Source organism: Stegostoma tigrinum, chromosome 24 (genome assembly GCF_030684315.1).
Source record: "Stegostoma tigrinum isolate sSteTig4 chromosome 24, sSteTig4.hap1, whole genome shotgun sequence".
Lineage (NCBI taxonomy): Eukaryota > Metazoa > Chordata > Chondrichthyes > Orectolobiformes > Stegostomatidae > Stegostoma > Stegostoma tigrinum.
In genome coordinates this window covers 10,751,172-10,775,696 of record NC_081377.1, presented here as the reverse complement: position 1 = coordinate 10,775,696, position 24,525 = coordinate 10,751,172, and positions in this window count along the sequence as shown.

Here is a 24,525-nt window from a genome sequence, read left to right as displayed (position 1 = left end):
ACATATTGCTACAATTACCTTCCCTTTCGTCACTGACACAGGAAACTTCAACTTCAGCTTAATTACCAATACTGAAAGTTTTAGAACATAGAACAGTACAGCACAGAACAGGCCCTTCAGCCCACAATGTTGTGCCGACCATTGATCCTCATGTATGCACCCTCAAATTTCTGTGACCATATACATGTCCAGCAGTCTCTTAAATGACCCCAATGACCTTGCTTCCACAACTGCTGCTGGCAACGCATTCCATGCTCTCACAACTCTCTGCGTAAAGAACCTGCCTCTGACATCCCCTCTATACTTTCCACCAACCAGCTTAAAACTATGACCCCTCGTGCTAGCCATTTCTGCCCTGGGAAATAGTCTCTGGCTATCAACTCTATCTATGCCTCTCATTATCTTGTATACCTCAATTAGGTCCCCTCTCCTCCTCCTTTTCTCCAATGAAAAGAGACCGAGCTCAGTCAACCTCTCTTCATAAGATAAGCCCTCCAGTCCAGGCAGCATCCTGCTAAACCTCCTCTGAACCCTCTCCAAAGCATCCACATCTTTCCTATAATAGGGCGCCCAGAACTGGACGCAGTAATTTTGCCTTGCTCACTCTCAGTAAACTCCCCAAAGTGACTTCTTCCAGCCCCATGAAACTCTTAGTTACTGCAAGAGTCATTATTGACACAAAGCACACCTTAATTAAGTCAACGGAATGGAACATCAAAAGTAAATAAAACTCCAATGTTCACCACTCACTGCCTTTGAGTCCAATAATCACAAATCCAATCTGGAATTAAAGATTTTAATCCCCAAGTGAGCTCCTAATATGTTAGGTGGCAGACCAAAACCCCTTCAAAAACATTACAGAGATAGCCTAGACCATTACTTTTATTTAAAAAGGTAAGTGTAAGATGTATTCCAGATGTAATTCAATTAGCTTTAAGCAAAACACTTTATTCTTTGTTCCAGTTAAAATACAAACAAAAATAAAGAAGAATTAATATAGCTTTAAATTTATAGGAAAATATAATAGAGTAATAAATTATTTAACTACTAAATAGCAACTGTTCTTTTTTAGAAACATCCCATAAACATACTTTTGGCAAAGGCAAATTCGGTAAAATACATTGTCTCACCTGCACTGATTCTCCAGACCAGGAGGAAAGAACATCAAGGGAAAATTCTGGCAAAAAGCAAAAACTCTAGTTTTTCGCTCTGGCTGAAAGAGATGCACAACAGCCAACTTCAAAAACCACCAACACCTAGTGAATGGCGCATGAAAAGCTTGGTTCCGTGAGAACCTGATTCCACTCATTCATGCTGTTTCTATTGTTTCAACTTTAAAAAAACACTTCAAAAGCTGTTTACTTTATTGGCTTGGAACAGCATGCTCGGCACCTCTGTCTTAACGTTTCTTCACAAACAAACAGGACAAAATACAGTCTTGAAGCCTTGGTATTGTCACAACTAGCTCATTTCATAGGTTGCCCAGGCATCACAGCATATGTTTCTATGTATGTCTAAGGAAGAGATTTTGCAAAACTTCAAGAATTGAACGCATAACACAAGCTGAACCTTAACTGCAAGACTGTGGTAGTGCTGTGTTGTCGGAAATGCTATCTTTCAAGTGGAATATTATACAATGCCCCCACCTGCTCTATGAGCTGAATGTCAACTATCCCACTCCACTATTTAAAGAGAACAAGAGTAATTCTATTGTGTCCCAGTAAATACTTATAATACTTTTGTCTCAATGAGTGTAGCTCAACACTGCACCAATGGAAACAATTTTTCTGGGCCTTCGCTTAATTGCTGCTAGTGGGGCCAATGTTGAGTGCAAATTCGTTGATACATTTCTCTGTGTTAAAGAGTGCATAAACTTCAAAAGAAATTGTCTGTAAATAACTTTGAGGCTATGTAAGGTTGTAAAATAGACTATACACTATATCTGGGTTAATCATTCCCATATCATCAGTGATGTTGTCTTAACTCATTCCAAACATATCCCAGGAAGAGAGATTAGTTGGTGGTTGTGGGGGATATAGGGGGTGTGGATGTCGAGAGGGTCGAGAGGTGACATGGGTTCAGGAAAAATATTCATGCCTGTCAAGTCTACTGCAATTAGTTGAAATACCATGTCCTTTAGATGGCATTTGATAAGATCCCTCAAAATTATTTTATGGCACTGTATTATTAAATTGAGTTTATCTTATGGTAGTATATACATAATTTTGCAGAACAAAATTGTCTAAGCTATGGGGAGCTATTTTGATTTAACTAAACAAAAGGATTAGGAGATGGAAAACCTATAAAGATGATCAAAACTTACTAAATAAAGCAGGACCACAACATTTTATGCAGAAGGAAATTATGACCTGAATCCAGCATGTGAAAGGGCAGTGGAAGTGGGCGTCCAGTCCCTATACACCTGTATTCCTCATGTAGATGGCCTCAAGGCCCTCCACTTCTTCCTGTCCCGTAGGCCTGACCAGCCTCCCTCCACCGACACCCTCATCCGCCTAGCCAAACTCGTCCTCACCTTCAACAACTTCTCTTTCGATTCCTCCAACTTCCTACAGACAGAGGGGGTGGCCATGGGTACCTGCATGGGCCTAAGCTATGCCTGCCTCTTTGTAGGTTACGTGGAACAGTCCCTCTTCTGCACCTACACAGGCCCCAAACCCCACCTCTTCCTCTGTTACATTGATGAGTGTATCGGCGCCGCCTCTTGCTCCCCAGAGGAGCTCGAACAGTTCATCCACTTCAACACCTTCCACCCCAACCTCAAGTTCACCTGGGCCATCTCCAACACATCCCTCACCGTCCTGGACCTCTCAGTCTCCATCTCAGGTCACCAGATAGAAACTGATGTTCATTTCAAGCCCACCAACTCCCACAGCTACCGAAAATACACCTCCTCCCACCCACCCTCCTGCAAAAATTCCATCCCCTATTTCCAACTCCTCTGCCTCCGCTGCATCTGCTCCCAGGATGAGGGATTCCACTTCCGCACATCCCAGATGTCCAAGTTCTTCAAGGACCGCAACTTTCCCCCCACGGTGGTCAAGAACGCCCTTGACCGTGTCACCTGCATTTCCTGCAACACATCCCTCACACCCCGCCCCCGCCACAACCACGCCAAGAGGATCCTCCTCGTTCTCACACACCACCCCACCAACCTCTGGATACAACGCATCATCCTCCAACACTTCCGCCATCTATAATCCGACCCCACCACCCAAGACATTTTTCCATCCCCACCCTTATCTGCCTTCCGGAGAGATCACTCTCTCCATGACTCCCTTGTCCGCTCCACACTCCACTCCAACCCCACCACACCTGGCACCTTCCCCTGCAACCGCAGGAAGTGCTACACTTGCCCCCACACCTCCTCCCTCACCCCCATCGCAGGCCCCAAGATGACATTCCACATTAAGCAGATGTTCACCTGCACATCTGCCAATGTGGTATACTGCATCCACTTTACCCGGTGTGGCTTCCTCTACATTGGGGAAACCAAGCGGAGGCTTGGGGACCACTTAACAGAGCACCCTCTGCTTGGTTTGCAATAAACAACTGCACCTCTCAGCCACGAACCATTTTAACTCCCCCTCCCATTCCTCAGACGACATGTCCATCATGGGCCTCCTGCAGTGCCACAAGGATGCCACCTGAAGGTTGCAGGAACAGCAACTCATTCCACTTGGGAACCCTGCAGCCCCGTGGTATCAATGTGGGCTTCACCAGCTTCAAAATCTCCCCTTCCCCCACTGCATCACAAAACCAGCCCAGCTCCTCCCCTCCCCCCACTGCATCCGAAAACCAGCCCAGCTCATCCCCACCTCCCTAACCTGTTCTTCCTCTCACTTATCCCTTCCTCCCACCTGAAGCCGCACCTCCATTTCCTACCTACTAACCTCATCCCACCTCCTTGACCTGTCCATCTTCCCTGGACTGACCTATCCCCTCCCTACACTCTTCTCTCACCCTATCTTCTTTTCTCTCCATCTTCGGTCTGCCTCCCCCACTCTCCCTATTTATTCCACAACCTTCTCCCCATCCCCCTCTTTGCTGAAGGGTCTAGGCCCGAAATATCAGCTTTTGTGCTCCTGAGATGCTGCTTGGCCTGCTGTTTTCATCCAGCTCCACACTTACCTCAGATTCTCCAGCATCTGTAGTTCATTATTTCTCAACAGTAATATTACCTACTAGCTCAAGGGGGAAAAGAGTAAATAAAATTAGCAGAGAATTGGTTAAGTCAAGCTCATAAGCAATTTCATGTCAGGTCTTTTAATATTTTGATTATCAGATTCAGCAAGAACTTCCCACTGATAACAATTGATAAAAGCCTTAACAGAGGCTGTTTCTAAATGTTTCTCATTGGTTCTCAATGACAACGACAAATTATTTCATTAAAGTGCTACTTTTCCAATTTACTTGCTTATTTGTACTAATATGTCACAAAATACAGATAATTTTCATTTACCATATACCTGAATACTTTTCAAATCAAACTTTTGGTATGCAGTTTTTTTGAAATATTTTTATTGCATTTGAACTAAAGTGTTTTGCTACTTACCATTTCTTCCTTGTTATTGGTTTGTTTCAGTGGCACAAGGCCCAGCACCAATTTAGACACCGGGTATATATCTTTGCAACAATTGAAGAGTAATACTAATTGTTGCTATTGTATAGTAATTGAAGTAAGATTAAGAAACCATACTAATCGGCCTAATGAAATCACTAAATTGGATCAGGGATCATCTCTGTCATGTTTTAATGTAGGTAAAGACTATTGTATTCTAATCTAGAGGCTATAATTTGCATGCTGTCACACACATTACGTTAATGGATTCTGAATAAACATATCTCTATGCAAATTAAGTTTAATCATATTGAGAAACTCTAACTGTGTAAAACTTTCGGAATGTAATTATGCCACTGGAGCTAATCTTTTCAGAAAGCATGTTTACTTTTTAAATTAAAATTTATGTTTATACACATGCACTTTCTGTATATCTAAACCTTAAATACTCAGTCAAAGCCACTGTTATGCTGTTCGACATATTCCCTAATTAATTATGGTAATAAGATAAATTCTTTCAACATGTTTCTGTAATAACCAAATAAATTTTCTCTTCTACCTCTGAAAACATATTCTGCATTTATTAATCTTGAATGGTTTAAAATCAAACTGACATTGATTGTTCCTTGAGGGAATAATATGGAGAAGTCTTAAATATAAATCATTTTCAGACCTGTGCAAGTCAGAGCATTGTAAAATTGATATAATTTACATATCCAAATGAGTCAAAGTTAGTGTAATTGATGTTGATGTTTTTCCCTGTACAGCTGAGCTGCTGAAGACAACTTGATATTTAGAAGTTGGAGGAACAGGGTTGAATGTTTCAAACCATTTATAGACTTTCCCATTATTGGAATGATAAAGGTAAAGTAAGAGAATGGAGAAAACACAGGAAGAATCGAAAAATGAAATTTACAACATTGAAGAAAAGAAGTCCAAATTTCTGCATTAGGATTCAACAGTTAGACCTGAACCTCACTAATGAGCAGTGAGGGGCCCATTTTCATGCATTAACATGACATTATTACTCAATCTCACCTCATGTACATGCAGATTGGATTTTCCCAGGTACTGGTGAGAAACTAGATGGTTTCCTGAGATGAGAGTCAGTGTGGTTTTCTGGTAGTTGCAGCTCGCACTAGTCTCCTCTGGGTATCTATCTTGGCCAGTATTCAGCAACACATCAAGGCACACTCCGTGGGCAATGACTGCCTGTAGCCTTTTACCATAGGCTGACCTAGGCGAAGTACTATAGAATCATAGAATCCCTACAGTGTGGAAGCAGGCCATTAGACCCATTGAGTCTGTCCCTCCGAAAAATGTACCACCCAGACACGTCCCTCTACCCTATCCCTGTAAACCTGCATTTATCATGGCTACTTTACCTAACTCTCACACCTTTGGACTGTGGGAGGAAACTGGAGCATACAGAGGAAACCCACACACTTGGAGTTGTGACAAATTGACATGGTCACACAGTTGCAATTAGGTTACCTTTCAATTTCAGATCTTTATTGAACTTAAATTCCCCAACTGTCAAGGTTGGATTCAAACCAACAACCTGAGAACATTAATCTGAGCCTTAGGGTTACTAGTCCTGCGGTATTATCACAACCTTGTTTGTCTACCCTAATGATTTCACTGTCAATTATTTTTTCCTCAATAGAAGTACAGAGAACAAGGAGCAATATGGCACTATAACAGGCCATTCGGCCCTCCAAGCCTCCAAAACATATTTTGCCTTTCCACACTAAAGCTGTATTCACTTACAGGATCTCTATCCCCCAATTCCCTACTTATGGTGTATTCGCCCAAGTGTTTCTTGAATGCTGCTATTGTGTCTGCTACCACAACCTCCTCTGGCAACATGTTTCAGGCACACATCACCCTTCATGTGATAAACATGCCTTGTACATCCCTTTTAAAAACTTACACCCCCACACCTTGAACTTTTGTCCCCCTGTAATTGACACCTCCACCTTGGGAAAAAAGACACGTACTTGCCACTCTATCCATGCTATTCACACTCCTATAAACTTCTACCTGGCTTCCCCTTAATCTCCTTAAATCCAGTCTATCCAACCTTTCTTCATAGCTAAAACCCCAATACCAGGCAACATCTTGGTAAGCTTTTTCTGTACCCTCTTCAAAATGCCCATATCCTTCTGGTAGTGTGTTGACCAGAACTGTATGCGATATTCCAAGTGTGGTCAAACTAAAGCTGCAGCTTAACTTGTCCATCCTTCTTCTCAATGACACTTCTAATGAAGTCAAGCATGCCAAATGCCTTTTTTATTGCCTTATTGGCCTGTGTTGCTACCTTCAATGATCTGTGATCCTGCACTTCCAGATCCCTCTGCACACCAATGCTCATAAGTGTTTTGCAATTCACTGTATAATTTCCAGCTGTATCTGACTTCCCAAAATGCATAACTTCACATTTATCCGGATTAAACTCCATCTGCCATTTTTCTGCCTATACTTCTAACAGATCTATATCCTACTTTAGCCTCTAACAATCCGTCTCTATCTGGAACTCCAATCTTTGTATTGTTTGCAAATCTACCAATTAGACCAGCCTACATTTTCCCCCATATCATCTAGGTAGGTCATGAACAGCAGAGAGGCCAGCACTGATCCCTGTGAAACGCCACTAGTCACAGCCCTCCATTCCAAAATGGATCAGTCCACCATTACCCTCTGCATCCTATGACTAAGCCAGTGCTGTATCTATTTTGGCAGCTCACCCCGATACCATGTGACTTCACCTTTTGTACTAGCCTGCCAAGAGGAGCCTTGTCAAAGGCTTTACTGAAGTTCATGTAGACAACATCAACCGCTTGTCACTCAATTGTCTTTGTCAACTCTTCAAAATACTAAATCAAGCTAGTAAGGCACAGCTTCCCCCATATAAAACCATGCCGTCGCTCACTAAGAAATCAATCTGCTTCTAAATGCATATAAGATCTTGTCCCCGAGAATCTTTTCCAATTATTTTCCCACTAGTGATGAGACTCACAGGTTTGTGATTTCCAGTATTATCCCTGTTGCCCTTCTTAAACAATAAGACAACATGAGGGATTCTCCAGAACTATGCAGCCAAAGGAGAAACAGAGACAGCTGTCAATGCTCCAGCAATTTGTTCTCTTGCTTCCATTAATAGTCCGAAATAGACCTCATCTGGACCGGGGAACAAATCTACATTAATACTTTAAGACACACACCACCTCTTCCTTTTTCATACCAACCTGGCTTATAAACTTGACATGAAATCATCCTCCACTAATTCCTTCTGTTTGGTGAATACTGACAGTGTTCATTTAAGACCTTATCTACATCTTATGCCTCCACACAGATTCCTTACTTCCCCTGCTACCCATTTGCTTTTTACATACATAAAAAGCCTTGGAATTCTCCTTAATCATGTTTGCCATTGACTTTTCATGACCCCATTTTGCCCTGCTACTTCCTTGTTTTATTTCTTTCCAACTTTCCTTATACACTTCAAGGGCTTTATCAGTTCCCATCTTCCTAGACTTTACATATGCTCCCCTTTTCTTTTTGACCAAAGTCATAACATCCCTGGTCATCCAATGTTCATGTAACTTGCCAATCCTTCATTCTCACTGGAATGTTCAGCTCCTGAACTATTATTAACTGCTGTTTGAAATACTCCCACATGTCTGATGTAGCTTTACCTTCAAACAGCTACCTCCAATCAACATTCTCCAGTTCCTGCTCAATATTGTTGTAGTTCACCTTTCTTCAGTTTAACACCTTCACTCAAGAACAGGTATTATCTCCATCGATGAGTATCTCAAAACTCAAGGTATTATGGCCACTACTTCCGAAATGCTCCCCCACTAAAACTTCACTCACCTGGCTGAGCTCATTTCCCAAAACCTGGGACTGTTTACATATTGTGTCAAGAAACCCTCCTGAATGGTTTTTACAAATTCAGCACCATCCAAGCTCCTGGTATGTTGTGAGTCCCAGTCATTAGATGGGAAATTAAAATCATCTCCCACAACAACCCTGCTGTTTTCACATCTTCCCAAAATCTGTCTACATATTCTCTCCTCTATCTCCTGCTGGCTGTTTGGAGGCCTACAGTATACCCCCAACATTGTGGTCTCAACTTTCTTCTTCCTGAGTTTTACCCACGTTGCCTTGCTACAGGAGTCCTCTGATGTATCCTTCATCAATTCAGCTGAGAGATTCTCCTTTACCAGTAATGCAACTCCCCCACCCCTCTTACCTCCTTTTCTATCACATCTGAAACATCTAAATCTTAGGACATTCAGCTGTTAGTCCTATCCTTCTTTCAGCTGAAAGTCTCCATAATCACAATAATGTCATCGTTCCAAGTCCTAACCACAGCTCTAAGTTTGTCTACCTTGCCTATAATACTTCTTGCATTGAAACACATGCATTTAAGCGCAAATACCTTCCTCTTTTCAGCAGTGTTTCCCTGCCTGCCCTTGTTGTTAGTAATGTTTGCCTTGTTTTCTACATCTCCCTCAAATTCTGCATCTACTGCTCTTCTGATGTTGTTCCCATCCTCTGCCACACCAGTTTAAACCCTCCCAAACACTCTGCCAAGTATCCCACCAAGGACATCAGTTGACCACGCAGTTTGTACAGGCCCCACCTCCCCCAAAACTGGTCTCGATGCCCCATTAATCTGATACCCTCCCTTCACACCATCTTTTCAGCCACATGTTCCTTCTAAATATCCTGTTGTTTATACTCTGGCTAGCTTGTGGCACTGGTAGTGATTCTGAGATAACTACCTCTCCGGTCCTACATTTCAACATTCTGCCTAGTGACAGCCTGAAGTGACAGTATCAGTGTTTCATTTCTGTACTATCACCCAGTGCATACTTCAACTATAGGCATTCTGAAAACCTTGTGACTGTGGGTGGCAGCATTACAATCAAGTCTAATTCCATTCTGATTTGATGCCACATATATACAGTTTCCATTGAGTGGTCATTATGCACAGAAGCACCATAAAAACAAAGGTTTTTTTGCCCCTTGGTCTAGGAATGTTGAAGTCAATCGTGGCTTGCTTGCTGAGATCAGTAAAGTGACACTGAAGTTGAGTTTGCATATGTTACAGAAATATTTTTAATACAGTTAAAATACTGGATAAAGGCTGGGCAGTTGGAATTTGCATTAGCCTCACTAGATGACTTTGGTACATCTTGAACTCACTAATTTTACATTGCAGCACTTTGCTGTTACACTTCAAAACTTATCAGATCCTTACATTACAGTGATGAAGTCAAGCCACATAGTGTGCAGAGATAGATACCAACTCATGCAGCACAACAGGGTGCATCTTAGTGGTCTTTGCTTGCCTGGTTACTGCTTACTCTTTGTGCATGCTTGAATGCTCGCAGCATCCTGCCTTCTCTTTGTGAGCATTGCCATTTCATTCAGAGTTCTCTATAGTTCTGGTTTGCCTTGCATTTTAGAGCAGACACAAAGCCAGACAGCTTGTCATGTTTGCCAGCAACGCTAAGTCAAGGGAATGGCCATGTTTCTGAAGCACAGTGCTGATCAATTTCACTCCTACAGCATGTACAAGCAGCTACCATGGCAAATACACCACAGGTGTTGCAACCAAATAGCGATGATCAAATGCACAGTGGGAATAGCCCCAGATCCGGTCAAAAAGTTCGATGGCCAGTCAGGGTTGCTGCCAGTCAGTTAAGGGCTGTATCTGATCTCATTTCAGAGGCTTGGCCATGGTCAGTCAGCTGCTTGGTGTGATTAGCGTACAGTCCCAATACAGTCTGGAGAGTGAGTCACTTTCAGTCCTGAAGACTTAGTCCAAAACAACCCAAGGATTAACAGTAGGCAGCCAAGGAGCTGCCCAGTGGCCAATCGGAGTCTGATTGGTTATCGGTCAGGTAGGTGGACCACAGTCACTCCTGTCAGGTCTGTGCAATAGAAATCTAGAGTACTAACAGGGCTAGTGCTGCATTGAGGAATTTGAGGACGTCGTCAAGTGTGATGATTAGACGCAATGCTAGGATACAGAGGATGCAATTACTGTGCAAGGGTGGGAGCCAATTAAACATATAAGAAGGAGATCATACAATATTGGTGCATGAAAGGATTGCAAGAGTGGGTATCATCAATGGTCACCATCACCCTGGCTTTGATGGGAATACAGTGCATGAGCACGTTGGACTTTACTAAGTGGTAGGCTTTTAGCTCAAGGGATACACCGGGGACATGAATGATTAAAGTAAAAGACATGGGTAGGTAGAAGAGGAGGCTCAAACCTGATGGTGTTGACAGAATGCAATACAGAAATGAGCAAAAGGTTGTCTGGGGATTTTATGGTTCAAAAGCGGATTCAGTAGGATGTAACAAAAACTCTTCAGGTTAAACAATCCAAATTAACAAATTTATTGATGATAAATACGTGTAAGTGGCAATGAATTTGTTTCTATGCATTTGTGGGAAGTGGGTGTTGCTGGCTGTTCAGCATTTCTTGCCCATCTCTAGTTGTCCTTGAGAAGGTGGTAGTGAGCTGCCTCCTTGAGCCACTGCAATCCACTTGATGTGAGTTGACACACAATGCCCTTAGGGAGAAAATTCCTGGATTTTAACCAGCGACAGTGGAGGAACAGCAATATATTTCCAAGTCAGTATGGCGAGTGGCTTGGAGGGAAGTTGGAGATGGTGATGTTCCCATATGTCAGCTGTCCTTGTCCTTCTAGATGAAAGTGGTCTTGGGTTTGGCAGGCGCTGCCTGAGGATCTTTGGTGAAGTTCTACAGTGTATCTGGTAGATAGTACACACTGCAGCGAATGGAGAGTCAGTGGAGGAGGGAGTGGATGCTTGAGAGTGTGACACCAGTCATGTGGGCTGCTTTGTCCTGGACGGTGTCAAGCTTCTTGGATGTTGTTGGGGCTGCACCAATCCAGGCAAGTGAGGAGTATTCCATCACACTCCTGACTGGCGCCTTATAGGCACAGACAGGTTTTGAGGAGCCAGGAGGTGAGTTACTCTCTGTAGTATGCCTAGCTTCTGAAATGCTGTTGTAGTAGCTGTGTTTATGTGGTGAATCCAGTTGAGTTTCTAGTCAATGATAACTCCCAGGATGTTGATAGCTGGAGATTTAGGATGGTAACATGGTTGAATGCCAGGGGGTGGTGATTAGATCGTCTCTTATTTATGATGGCCATAACCTGGCATTTGTGTGGCACAAATATTACTTGCCACTTGTCAGCCTAAGCCTGGATATTGTTCAGATCTTGATGCATTTGAACATGGACTGCTTCAGTGTCTAATGAGTTGCAAACAGTGCTGAACATTGTGCAATCATCAGCAAACATTCCTAGTTCTGACCTTATGATGGGAGAGTTGGGTGGTGGGGTGAGGAGTTCATTAATGAAGCAGCTGAAGATTTTTGGACAGTAAATTAATATATTGAGTGCTAAGTATATGTTAAACACTGGATGTACATCTGATAAATATAGTAGATAACTATAAAGCAGTAAATATATTTTGTCAGTATGTGTTTCCACCCATCTGGGGCCCATGTTATGACAGCCCCCTGGAAAACTCGAGAGTCCTGGAACCATTCGCGAATGCTGGTCTGAGGTGAGGTCAAGTCCGGCAGCACTAACACATGCATAATGAAAAGAATAAATAGCTGCCAGCATATGCAGTGTGGACAGAGTCAGTTTGCTTTCCTTTGTATGAGTGCAAAGAGAGACTATTCAAGGGACAATTGCATTAGTCAGGCCCTCAAATTCTGGGTTACAGACATCTGTAATCACACACTTCTGCATGAATTGTCAATTATGTAGATTACAAATGCCGGGCATGAGCAATCTTGACATTAATCATTACAAAATTAACCCTAGTAATCGCTGAGAAGCAGAAATGATCACAGGTCACCATTAAAATGTCACCTGCATTCAACAATTCACAAAAAAGGTTCCAAAGTAACTGAGGCCACAGAAGGACGCGGAGCTGTTTCCTTCACACTTAGAATTCTAAGTATGTCACAACATGCTTCAGGTTCATTTCGGGTCTGTGACTTCGGGGAGAGGGTTTAATGATCCTACCACAATTTTCTGACATATGTGCTGCATGCCTTGTGCAATACACATCACAATATAGTTTACACTGTAGAAGATCCATGTAGCGGTAAACCATTGTTCTCTTAGTCAGAGGCCTAAAAGCCCTAATGTATGAAGGTGATGGTAAACTGCTATTTGCATGTCCCGTGACTGTTGATTGACTTTTAAAACGTTATTCACAGGTTGAGGACCTTGCTGGCTAGTCCAGCATTCATTGCCCAAAGGATAGAGACAACCACATTTCTGTGGGTCTGGAGTCACACATAGGCCAGACCAGGTAAGGATGGCAGTTTCTTTCCCTCAATGACATTAGACAATCAGATGGGCTATTCCCAACAATGGTCACCAGCTCTTAATTCCAGACTTTTATTGAATTCAAATACCACCATCTACTAGGATTTGAACTCTGGTCCTTAGGTCATTTCCTAGGTTTTTGGATTAACAGTCTAATGGTAATACCAACAGGCCATTACCTCCCCAGGAGACAATCTAGATTGTGGAGCTGTTCTGTTTCTGAAGTTGCCCACATGGCTTCGTTGGGACTATCCCCAATGGATTCAAACCCAGGAGGTGTCTTTGGCACTGTGGCTGTGGCACTACGTAGGTCACAGAGATTCAGGAGAAACAGCCATGCACTTGCAACTCTAGACCATTGGCAAACTCCAGTGTCCACTAAACAGTCTCTGAATGTAGAAGTTGTAGTATTAGGTAACCTTAGGATACAGAGCAGAAACAAGCAGTCTATAATCTTTCATCCTCAAAGTAATTGACAAGAAATGATGTGACAGGTCTACCAGCAAAAAAAGTCTCCTTGGACACTGAGTGCATCCTCTCTTGTAGCATTCCCTTTTCAAGCACTATGGACAGTCCACACACTGGAATGAGTGCTCCATATCCTAACACAATTAACTTTATTGATCAGAAAGTGTTCAAATTGGTCAATATCCAATTCATAATTGCTGCCACATCTCAGAAATCTGTGCCAGGCATCCTGGAAGCTGCTATAATACATATATTCTTCATAAATCTGTTTCTGTTTCGCCTCAAAGAACACATGGCTTAAAGGTTGGCTTTCAGAAGACAAAAGCTGCCCTCTGTAACAATGACTAATGACTCTGTTAGACAATCCCTGACTGAGGCCAAGCGTAAATAAACACAGCCTATCCTTCCACTGGAGCCATTATGGAAAAGGTGATATGCTCCCTTGAGATGACTTTAGAATTATAGATATGCTGCAGCATGGAAGCAGGCCATTAGGCCCATATTGGCCCTATCCCTGCGACCCTGTATTTTCCATAGCCAATCCACGTAATCTACACATTGTTGGACCGTAGGAGGAAGCCTGCAGAAAACCCATGCAGACTCAGACAGAACATGCAAACTCCACACAGACAATTAGCTGAAGGCAGAATCAAATTCAGGTCCCTGGCGCTAACCATTGAGTCACCGTGCAGCCCCATGTTTCATAACATTCCAATGCTTGGACAGGTCTGGGAAGTCCTAATAGTAACAGAGCATGTTCCTTAATCCTTGCTGCTCTGCTGTGGACAACTGGAACAGGAAAAAAGGGGATGTAATGGTTGCTGCAGAGCTGGGAGAATGGCTATGGCCTTCCAAAGAGGAATATGAGGACATTGAGCAAGAGGAACATTACCTTCACTGTGATGCAGTGTAGCAGTACCTACAGCAACTGTCCAGAGGGGACATACTTAGCACACCCACTTCCAGTGGAATAGAGTTGGGTGAAGTTATCATTAACTGACTGTCAATGTGTTGCTGATAGAAACGTAGCAACATGTGTTTATTCCCAGTCAAAAATGCAGCTTTGTTTTTGTTATTTTCTACTTCATTTTATCTGGCGTGCAACCGAAGTTAAAATAGACAATTGTTGGATGACTTTTGGGCATCTGATATTGACACATTCAGCAACAATAGCTCAGAGGGTTAAAATCAGGGGACGCAGCATTCCTTCATGTGGGGCTCTAAAATTGTATAGTGCTAAGAAGGAGTAGACTCTATAGCTGCATTCTTCTAGCTGCAGCTAAAATGCGAGTTGATCAGACAGGTGGTAATTCAAAGTCTTAATACATTTAGAACTGTGACATTCTGTTCACAATGAAGTGTCACCTTTGCCACCAATATTCGATCAGAAGGCTTTATTTTTACTTTCCACCAACTGCATTGAGGTGCAATAAATGAAATAAACAGAGACTGTGTAAACGATTGTGGCAAAATGGCATCAGGTTCACTGATGTCTTTTAGGAAGGAAACCTGCCTTCCTTACCTACTCTCACCAGCATGTGAGCCTAAACACACAACAGTATGATTGACCCATAATTTCCCTCTAGGCATTTAGGAATAGACAATAAACACTGGCCAATCCAGTGATGCATGTATGTCTAGAACAAAATGGGAACACAAAAACTTTCAAAAATCACTTTCTTACCCATGAAACGTTATCTTTCTTAAACTTAAAAAAAAACGAACAGAAATCCTTTTGCACAATTGTTTGGTTTGCTTAGCATAAACCCTCCTAATGTTAATTAAATCCATCAGTTCTGGAAGCTACTGTTTTAAAAGAAATCACCGTAGCTGCAGAAATGCCTAAAAGTTTATCATTAAGACTTCAGACACACAGAAAAATGCATGTCAGCCATTCAAAATTCAAAAAACCCAAACTTAAAATTAATGATTTTAAAAGTACACATGAAGCACACAATCTACACCACAAAGGCTGTCAAGATCTGACTTCACATTGCAATCACTTACACAGTTGGTCCTGCTATAACACATGCTTCTTCAATGCGAATTAGTTTTAACATGATTGAAGACTTTAGACTGCTATTTGTAGAATGTGAACTTTCCTTACCTGTGAGAAAGAACTGCAAATGCTGGAGTCTGAGAGAACGCATTGTGGGGCTGGACGAATATAGCAGGGCAAGCAGTACCAGAGGAGCAGGAAAGTTGAGATTTCAGGTAGGGACCCTTCTTCAGAAATAGGGAGGGGGAAGGGAACTTGGAAATAAATAGAGGGAGGGGTGGGGATTGGGAAGGTAGGTGGGATGGTGATAGGTGAGTACAGGTAGGCAGTGGTGGGGATTGGTCAGTGGGATGGGTGGGGCAGATAAGTGGGAGAGAAGATGGACAGGATGAGTCAGGTCAAGGAGGTGGGGATGAGAGGGGGGGCAAGGCAGGAGATGACGCCGGGGGCTGGGTTGGGGAGATTTTAAAACTGGTGAATTCTATATTCAGGCCAATGGGCTGTAAGCTCCTGAGGTGGAATTTGAGTTGTTGCTCCTTCAGTTTGTGGGTACGTCATTGTGACACTGGCGGAGGCCCAGGATGCACATGTCACCCAGGGAGTGGGAGGGGGACGTCAAAATGGTTGGCTATTGGCACCTACATGGGCCCAAGCCATGCCTGCGCTTCTTAGGATACATGGAAGAATCCATTTTCCGCTGTTACACTGGCACTATCTCCCACCTCTTCCTCCGCTATATTGATGACTGTAGCGGTGCTGCCTCGTGGTTCCACGAGGAGCTTGAACAGTTCATCAACTTTCCTAACGCCTTTCACCTCAACCTCAAATTCAGTTAGACCATCTCTGATACCTCCCACCTCTTCCTGGACCCCTCCGTCTCCATCTCTGGTGACCACTTCAACACGACATCTACTTCAAGCCCATCGACTCCCACAGCTACCTCGACTACACATCCTCTCACCCACCTTCCTGCAAGAATGTGATCCCCAACTCCCAATTCCTCCACCTCCACTGCATCTGCTCCCATATGGGGCGTTCCATTCCTGGGCATCCCAAATGTCTTCCTATTTCAAGGACTGCAACCTTACCCCTTCCGGTGATGGAAAATGCCCTCAACCGCATCTCTTGCATTTCCTGCACTTCTGCCCTCAAAACGCCACAATAAAAACAAAGACAGAATCCCTTTTGTCCTCACATCTCACCCCACCAATCTTCGCATCCAGTTTATCATTCTCTGCCACTTCCGCCACCTACAATCCAACCTCACAACCAAACAGATATTTCCCTCCCCACCCCATCTGCCTTGCGTAGGGACTGTTCTCTCCATGACTCCCTTGTCCACTCCACATTCCTCACTAACGCCACCACACCCGGCACCTTTCCTAGGAACCATAGGAGATACTACATCTGCCCCTACACCTCCCCCCTCACCTCCATCCAAGGCCCAGAACAAACCTCCCATATCAGACATGGGTTCACCTGCACATCCATCAACTTGGTCTACTGCATCTGTTGCCCCTGGTGTGGCTTCCTCTACACCAGTGAGACCAAGGGTAAACACAAACATTGTTTCATAGAGTATCTGCGCTCTGTATGTAACAAACAACAACATCTTCCAGTCGTCAATTATTTTAACACTCCTCCCACTCCCTGGTGACATGTCCATCCTGGGACTCCTCCAGTGTCACAATGACACCACATACAAACTGGAGGAACGACATCTCATATTCCACCTCAGGAGCCTACAACCTGATGATCTAAACATAGAATTCACCAGTTTTAAAATCTCCCCACCCTTGGTCTCATCCCATGTCCAACCCTCCCTCTCATCCCTGCCTCCTTGATCTGACACAAACTGTCCATCTTCTCTCCCACTTATCCGCTCTGCCGCACCCATCCCACTAACCAATCACCACCACTCCCTAACTGCACTCATCTAACACCATCCCTCCTACCTTTCCAAGTCCCACCCCTCCTCTCTCTCTTTATTTCCTTACCTGTATTGGCTATAACACAATTCCAGCCACATTAGTTTCAATGCTAAGATAATAAAATGTGAGGCTGGATGAACACAGCAGGCCAAGCAGCATCTCAGGAGCACAAAAGCTGACGTTTCGGGCCTAGACCCTTCATCAGAGAGGGGGATGGGGAGAGGGAACTGGAATAAACAGGGAGAGAGGGGAAGGCGGACCGAAGATGGAGAGTAAAGAAGATAGGTGGAGAGAGTGTAGGTGGGGAGGTAGGGAGGGGACAGGTCAGTCCAGGGAAGACGGACAGATCAAGGAGGTGGGATGAGGTTAGTAGGTAGCTGGGGGTGCGGCTTGGGGTGGGAGGAAGGGATGGGTGAGAGGAAGAACCGGTTTAGGGAGGCAGAGACAGGTTGGACTGGTTTTGGGATGCAGTGGGTGGGGGGGAAGAGCTGGGCTGGTTGTGTGGTGCAGTGGGGGGAGGGGACGAACTGGGCTGGTTTAGGGATGCAGTAGGGGAAGGGGAGATTTTGAAACTGGTGAAGTCCACATTGATACCATATGTCTGCAGGGTTCCCAGGCGGAATATGAGTTGCTGTTCCTGCAACCTTCGGGTGGCATCATTGTGGCAGTGCAGGAGGCCCATGATGGACATGTCATCTAGAGAATGGGAGGGGGAGTGGAAATGGTTTGCGACTGGGAGGTGCAGTTGTTTGTTGCGAACTGAGCGGAGGTGTTCTGCAAAGTGGTCCCCAAGCCTCCGCTTGGTTTCCCAATGTAGAGGAAGCCGCACCGGGTACTGTGGATGCAGTATACCACATTGGCAGATGTGCAGGTGAACCTCTGCTTAATGTGGAATGTCATCTTGGGGCCTGGGATGGGGGTGAGGGAGGAGGTGTGGGGACAAGTGTAGCATCCCCCTCGTTCTCACACACCACCCTACCAACCTCCGGATACAACACATCATCCTCCGACACTTCCGCCATTTACAATCCGACCCCACCACCCAAGACATTTTTCCATCCCCTCCCCTGTCTGCTTTCCGGAGAGACCACTCTCTCCGTGACTCCCTTGTTCGCTCCACACTGCCCTCCAACCCCACCACACCCGGCACCTTCCCCTGCAACCGCAGGAAATGCTACACTTGTCCCCACACCTCCTCCCTCACCCCCATCCCAGGCCCCAAGATGACATTTCACATTAAGCAGAGGTTCACCTGCACATCTGCCAATGTGGTATACTGCATCCACTGTACCCGGTGCGGCTTCCTCTACATTGGGGGAACCAAGCGGAGGCTTGGGGACCGCTTTGCAGAACACCTCCGCTCAGTTCGCAACAAACAACTGCACCTCCCAGTCGCAAACCATTTCCACTCCCCCTCCCATTCTCTAGATGACATGTCCATCATGGGCCTCCTGCACTGCCACAATGATGCCACCCAAAGGTTGCAGGAACAGCAACTCATATTCCGCCTGGGAACCCTGCAGCCATATGGTATCAATGTGGACTTCACCAGTTTCAAAATCTCCCCTTCCCCTACTGCATCCCTAAACCAGCCCAGTTCGTCCCCTCCCCCCACTGCACCACACAATCAGCCCAGCTCTTCCCCCCTACCCACTGCATCCCAAAACCAGTCCAACCTGTCTCTGCCTCCCTAACCGGTTCTTCCTCTCACCCATCCCTTCCTCCCACCCCAAGCCGCACCCCCAGCTACCTACTAACCTCATCCCACCTCCTTGACCTGTCCGTCTTCCCTGGACTGACCTATCCCCTCCCTACCTCCCCACCTACACTCTCTCCACCTATCTTCTTTACTCTCCATCTTCAGTCCGCCTCCCCCTCTCTCCCTATTTATTCCAGTTCCCTCTCCCCATCCCCCTCTCTGATGAAGGGTCTAGGCCCGAAACGTCAGCTTTTGTGCTCCTGAGATGCTGCTTGGCCTGCTGTGTTCATCCAGCCTCACATTTTATTATCTTGGAATTCTCCAGCACCTGCAGTTCCCATTATCTCTTAGTTTCAATGCTGTTGTGCGATTTTCTTACGGCACGAGATCGCATGGAATTAGAACTGTCACATTATATCAGGACTAACTCTGCAGGTACAGTGTCATAAAGCTGTACAGTATGAAAACAGACCCTTCCATCCACTCGTTCACACTGACCAGGCTACCCAGTCTGACCTAGTACCATTTCAGGTAATGATAATTGTCAAAATTCTTCAACAATTATTCAAGTCTACGGCACATAACTCATCATTTCATGAATTTTTTTTAACATCGGATTTATTTGGAACTTCTCACTTTGTTATAAATTAAAACATTTGCACATTTACATTTTCTTCATGTAATTAGTGGCTAGATGTTTCATACCTTTGATGTGTTTGAATGTACATATCTGCATGAGGTACCTATTAAGGTTTTGAAAGAGCAGGCAATTTCCTGAGTTCATTTGCACACACAGAAAGGTGCTTTTCAATGTGTCCTTAATAGTAGTGAATGCTGATAGTTTCATCGTTATCCTTATGTAAAATCTGTTCATTACTGTGCATCTGTGAGAGCTTGATTGTGACATGCAATAGCCTTGTCTGACTTTAAGACTATTTTAAATGGGTGGAATTCACAATAGGTTGCAACTTGGTTGGAAACCAGGAAGCCTGAAACCTGTTTACTTCTTTTTTTCAGTTAAGTTGAATATCAGTGTTAAATGGAGCTCTCCACTAATGCTGGTAAGAAATCAGCCGTGAAAAATTGATGTTCAATTAAGTAGAAACTCAGAGGAGAAAAACAGTATTGTTTGGAGATAAATGTACTTTTTGTACTGGATCTACATTTCAAAATATAAAGACAAAACAGAGGGAGGCTGTTCGGGTGCAGTGAAAAATCTTTGTGCAATAGGTAACAAGCGAAGAGATGTCTTACACCAGTTGGGGACCCAGTAGCTTGCCAGATACTGAGGACGCAATTAGAATAGGGATGAATATTTCAGTCATTGCCATCAGTTGGGCAATGACGACCTCAATGTACTGGCCTAAGAATATCAATATGGTCATGACTGTGGGCAAGGTCAATGAATGCTTCTTCAAATGTCACTTCTCAACAACTGCACCATTATCCTCAAACAGTAGCTTATTTACAACTCAACTTCACCAACTCTTTCAAACACTACTCATGCCTCACTTTCATAGCTTCACATCATACTTGGTCAGTTCAACTGCTGCAAGTCTCACCCCAACACCTCAAAACCGGTACACTGCTAGCTATTTAAGATTGACAGACACATCAGTCAAATAACATTGCACCGCACTCACTGGTGCACTTTACAATTCCAAGCAGAAAGAGCCAATCAGCAATGAACATACATGGGCAGCGTATTTTTTCTACTGGTAGAGTAGGCAGTGGTGACTTTCATTAGACAAGTCATGGCAGAAAGCATGGCAGGCAGCAGGTGTGAAAAGTAGAGATATACTGATGCCAAATCCAGCTGCATACAATTCCATTCCCGCTCATCCTACTCCTGATTACTGCCCTGAGATGTCACCTCTTGCTTTCACCATTCAACATTCAAAACCTTTCTCTTTTCAAATATATAAGAAATGCAACTTGGCTGAGGACTATTGCACAAATAAGAAGTGGAAGAGGAAGGAAAAGAATTGAAAAAGCACTGTCACTTAACCTCGCAGTTAGCCACCAACTCAAAAGCTGCATATTTTTGAGAGCAGACTTGATGTGGGATTTAAACATCGTGAGGCTTGTGCCTACAGGAGGGAGTCCTCACCACTGCTCACTGCTAATAATGGAGCTCTGAGAAGCTTTGTGTAGATTCACTGCCACCAATAATTCCTGCTAATATCAGTTTAAGATACTGATACCATGTAGGGAATGATGTAAATACAAACTTTTCACCAGAAGTACGTTCAATATTGATGAACAGTAAATACGCTTATGGCATATTACTTAGCAACTAGTTACATTACAACTATGATACATGATTGCCTCTTGTGAGACTTTCAGGCTCATCATAAGGTTAAGTACACATTATTACTTCACATGCCAAAAGCAAGAAGCCCTATACACACTCCAGTGAAAACATGCCTTACTTGTAGAAGAGATAATGGGAACTGCAGATGCTGGAGAATTCCAAGATAATAAAATGTGAGGCTGGATGAACACAGCAGGCCAAGCAACATCTCAGGAGCACAAAAGCTGACGTTTCAGACCTCTCTCTGATGAAGGGTCTAGGCCCGAAACGTCAGTTTTTGTGCTCCTGAGATGCTGCTTGGCCTGCTGTGTTCATCTAGCCTCACATTTTATTACCTTACTTGTAGAAGGCTGGTTATCTCTTCCCAGGAGCATTCCTTTATATTCTAATGTGCAAAGCAAATCTTGTGATGTTCATTAACCCTTTTGTAGACAAATTGCCTTGTACAACAGGTGGCACAGATATCAATTTGCAGGAGGAGAGAAGGTTTCAGTTGCAGTTGACTGATGTAGATTTTGATGGGGCAACATTTAGAAGAAGGCATTATGGTGTGTAGGAAAGTCTGGCACAAAGCCTGATTCCACAGGGAGCTTGGAGGAATGCAGCACCAGCCTCCCACATGGTTTTCTCCAAAACTTTGTTTCTAGCATGGAAAATTTGAATTCCAGAAGCATGTTTTTAAAACTAACCATAGCAATCTTCTGCTGGCAATATTTCAGTGACCATTAGACATAAGAGCAGAAGAGTGCCATTCAGTCTAGCGAGTCTGCTCCACCAATCAATGCGATTATGATCAATCTGATAATCCTCAACTCCATTTTACTGTTTCTACTCATAACCTTTGACTCCCTTACTGATTAAAAATTTATCTAGCTCGGTCTTGAATATACTTATTAACTTAACTTCAACAGCCCTTTGCAGTAAAGAATTCCAGAGACTCACTATCCTCTGGAATTTCTTCTTACTTCTTACCTCAAAGGGTGACCCCTTCTTCTGACAATATGCCCACTGGTCTTAGACTCTCCCACAAAGAGAAACAACCTTTCTGCATGTACCCTGTCAAAGACACTGAGAATCTTATATATTTCAATTAGGTCACCTCTCATTCTTCTAAATTCGGATGAGTTCAGGCCCAACCTACTCAAAGTCTCTTTATAAGGCAGCCCCTCCATACTCACTATCGGCGTAGTGAACTTTCGCTGGACTACTTCCAAAGTCAGTGTATCTTCCCTTGGATTAGGGTTCTTTTTATAGCTTTTGCAAAACATCCTTTTTTAATGCTTGATTCCCTTTCAAATAGAGGCCACAATTCCATTTGCTTCCCATATTGCCTAGTGATAGCTTTTTGTAATCCATGCATGATGGCCCTGCTGCTCTGTTGTTTTCTGCATTGCTGGATATCCTAGCCTCTCCTGATAGCTCATGGCTTATAAGGGTCACCCCTTACGTTTGAGTCACTGATAGCTGGTGATTGAATATTTCTACAAACTCTTTTATTTACACCATTGTATATAATATTGATTTCTGCCAGTAAATCTCTCACTACAGCAGAGGCTATTCCATCTTTCCTTCACAGTCTCTTAAACATACCTACTAATGTCACTGTTAATCATTTTATACCCCATCTCTGTATCATATCCATTTTGATTATTACAGATTGACAAATAACTTCAATAAATGTGCTAATATATGGAATGACACGAAAACTGCATGATTACTGTGTCACTTAACTTGTTCACAACTGTCCTTTTTCTCTTATCAGTCCTGTCTGTAACGTGGCTCCAATCTCACACAATGTGGTTGTTTTTTTATTATTCTCTGAAGTAATGGCTGCAAAGGTAACTCGAGACAAGCAATAAATGGGGTCAGCACATTTTACCTATAGTTTTCTTTTAAATTTTTTCATTCCATAAGATTTGGAAAAACATGGAAACAGTGTACATATCTTGTCCCCAGTATTTTCACATTGATTGGAAGTCATATAAAAAGACCAATGACTTGATTGCTGTATTTACGAGGCATAACAAGGCATCATTGAATGTTGACCACTACCGTATAAAGAGAAGCCCCCAGTATCTAACTTATAGCCATGATAGCTCAACTTGTTGCCGTGCAAGCTTTGACTGTGGCCATTGTTGCTGAGGATTCATACAGTCATTGAGTCATTCAGCACAGAAGCAGGCCCTCTGGTGGAAACAGTCCATGCCAAACATTATCTTAAACTAAACTAGTCCTATCTGCCTGGTCCTGGCCCATATCCTTCCAAACCTTGCCTATTCATGTACTTGTCCAAATGTCTTTTAAATGTTGTAATTGTACCCACCCCCACCACTTTTTCTGGAAGTTCACACGCGAGCCATCCTCTGATTTAAAAAAAATGCCTTTCATGTCGTTTTTTGTATCTCTCTCCTTTCAGGCTAAAATTGTGTCCACTGTCTTGAAATTCTCCATTTTAGGGAAAAGACAACCGCCATTAACTCTATCTATACCGCTCATTGTATTATAAGCTTCTGCCGGGTCACCTCTCAACGTTGTATACTCCAGTGAGAAAAGTCCCAGCCTACCCAGCCTTTCTTTATGATCAAACTTTCTATATCCAGCAACATCCTGGTAAATCTCTTCTGAATCCTGTCCAGCTTAATAATATCCTTCCTAATAGAGGGTGACCAGAACCGGACGCAGTGTTTCAGAAGAGGCCTCACCTGTAAAATGTCCTGTAAAACTTCAACAGAACATTGCAACTCCTATGCTCAAGGGAATGTACTATGAAGGCAAGTGTATCAAATGCCTTTTAACCCCCTGTGTATCTGTGATGTAAACTTCAAAAAATTATGTACCTGTACCTTTCGGTTCATCTGTTGTATAACTTAACCTTAGGCCCTACCATTAATTGTATAAGCCCTACCCTTGTTTGTTGTATCAAAATGCAATACCATTGAACTCCATCTGCTATTTTGCACCCTATTGACTGATTTGATTAAGATACCTTTGTAATCTTAGAAAACCTTCTTCACTGTCTACCATGCCACCAATTTTGGTGTTATCCACAAACTTATTAAGCATGCCATCTGAATTGTCATCCAAATCATTTCTGTGAATGACAAACAAAAGAGGACCCAGAGCCAATCCCTGT